Raw genomic sequence first — 2,799 nt, 5'->3', positions numbered from 1 at the left:
TTACTGTAGGTTTTTTGTTATTTAGTTGCACATCTGCTTTGAAACAGTAAGTCTCGTGAGGTTACGTGTCGTGGTTTCCTTTGTGTTTTCGTGTCCTGATTTGCCTTCGGTGCATTATGCCTTCAGTGGTTAGCAAGTACTTATTTTGAACTATTTGCAGTTTTGTTGATTTTGTAAGTATTCCGTTCATTGTAATATGAGTTGGTTATTGGTTGGCTGCATAATGTTGCTTATTGTGAACTTAATGGATAAAAGACAAAAAAAAAAAAAGAATCTTAACGCAGTACCTTGCCAAAGAGCTAAGAACCTCTTTGATGTGGGTTTAAAAAGCATCTATTTTTATAAAAAGAAAAATTTGGAGAAACTTTTTACTGGACCTGGAACAAAATATTTTGACTTGGATACTTTGAAAAATATCTTCATATGACACCTTGTGAGCTTTTGAACTTTACAGGAAAGTTTGCAGTGGTTGAAATTTCTGGGGAGATTTATGATGTAAAAGATACCTTTTGAGATCTTTGTATTATCTTTAGATTATAGAATCAATGGCAGTGCTGGTTTCATTTGTAAAATCATCTGTGGGTCCCCTGTCATCCTGGTTGTTATATAACTAGCAACTCTCTTTCCGATTTGATTTGGAAACTGATAAAAATACAAAGGTTTATTCGCAAACAAGTGCATGCAAAATTATAACGTGGAGATGTCTTAAAAGGTAACCGGGGGATAAAAATCAGTTCTTCCTGTAGGATTGCCTTCAGACGAAGGAGCTTCTGGTGTACCGACGATGTATCATTAGACTGGTTTTTGTCTCAACATCTACCAATAAGGGTTTTTACATACTTTGTATGAAAGATTGAGGACAATGGAGGCAGCAGCTTAAGAACAGAACGGATTACTCCTGAGCTTTGTAAATAACTCCTTTTTATGTTGAGTATTTGGCCGACTTCTTTTGGTTCTAGTTTGGACTTCATCGGAAAGTGTGTGATATATAAATATATATCTGTTTCTTTTTTTTTGGAGTAAGTAAGGTATTTTTCTTTTTGGATATTAATCTTTGACTTTTCCGTTTCCCTTCAGTTGAAATACTTGATTTGTTGTCCCATGGACGAGCATTACAGTGCATCAAATATGTTGGTTGTTTGGTCTGTAGATAGTCTCGCTTCGTAACAAAAAAAAGCTATTAAGAACCTATAGACATGTTTTTGTTTTTTATATATAAACATTATAGATATATATTTATGTGGTAAAGAATGGATATAAACCACAGTTTTGAACTGTTTTAGTTTTTTTTTTTTTTTTTTTTTTTTTTCCATACTCTTATATCTACATATATATATCTGTATCGATATATCTGTATAGATATATCTATACATCTATTGTAATGCATATATATAACCTGTCTTTAAAATCGTACAAAGGTGTATATTGCTTGATTCACTTTGGGGGGGGGGGGGGGTCAGTGAAGCGGTTCCACTAACGAGAGTTTGTCTCAGGCCGTCCCAGGAGTCCTGAACAGACGGACGCTGTCCCTGCATCCTGCTCGGTGTTTAAACCAACACTCGTCATGCTTCCCCTTAAATGAGCGGTGTGCAATGCATTTTGGGATTCTCTCTGCATTATGGGATTCTCTCTGCAACTGCTTTTTCTTGTTTATCTATTCCTTATTTGTGTTACTTGTAAAAGTTAAATTTAAGTCTAGATGAGTTGTGATACTTGCTGCCGTGGGTTAGAAACTCAACTTTTCATGCCTGACCGGTCATTGTTTCAAATACTTTTCTTTTTGTAACTTCTTCAACGATGATTTGGTCTTGACAAGTTGTGCCGATGGTCCGGCATGAAAAGCGGTTCCCTCCCACCCCTCTTATCTCAATTCCTAATATAAGAATGATTATTTATTTGAAGTTGTATAGTCTGTTTTGGTTAACAGCGTTTTTGGAATAGAATATCTTTTGTTGAGTATTTAAAAGGATGTACATGTTCTTTACTTTGTGTTTGGATACTTTTGGATTTTTTCCATGTTCAGTACATCAATAAATAAGTTGAAGGGCAATGCAGCACTGTGAATGGATCCATCACTCATCCAAATTTCTGTTTACTTTTTTTCCGATTTAACATCTAAACATTTTACGGTTCTTCTTACCGTTCTGTACATTTTTTTTTTCTGACTATTATTGTTTTAATTCAAGCAGAAGGCACACCCGTTATCATTTTCTGTAAATCATCGAATTGCTCTGGAAAGAACAGCGTCTCCAGAGATCCCTGGAGTCTGGATGTCCCGGGCCGAGGACTCCAGGTCCACTTGACCCCGCTGTACAGATCTACACTCTGCTTTCTGTGTCACATGTTCATTCGTGAGCTTTAGAGGTGCTCGTCGGCACTTTTCTTCCCAAGCTTCTCTAACTTTCGTTATACTTTGAATAAGTCCGTGTCACAAAATGTCAAACCTTCCTTTCATGGACCGCGATTCAAACTTTGAATTGTACTGTATTGACTTGACTATTGCAATTCCTATCATCCATACTAGCGACTTTATTTATTTCTTTGTGAATTATTGACATCTCTAACTTTGTTTTAAGATGTTTAAACCAGTGTTTACTTGCTATGTTTCTTTGCTGGGCCCAGTCCCATGAACTCCAGTGCGTTTGACCTGGTACACGCTCCCATAGTTTAGTGATTAATGTCGTACAACAGTGTTAGTTTTGCCTCTTGAATGTCACGTTTGCTACACTTGTCGATTTTAATACTTTGCGGTGTAAAGTTTTACGGTTGAGGATAAAGCTGCTCGCTTAAATGCACCAT

This window comes from Melanostigma gelatinosum, assembly GCF_949748355.1.
Source record: "Melanostigma gelatinosum genome assembly, chromosome: 23".
NCBI lineage: Eukaryota > Metazoa > Chordata > Actinopteri > Perciformes > Zoarcidae > Melanostigma > Melanostigma gelatinosum.
This window is presented reverse-complemented; position numbering follows the sequence as displayed.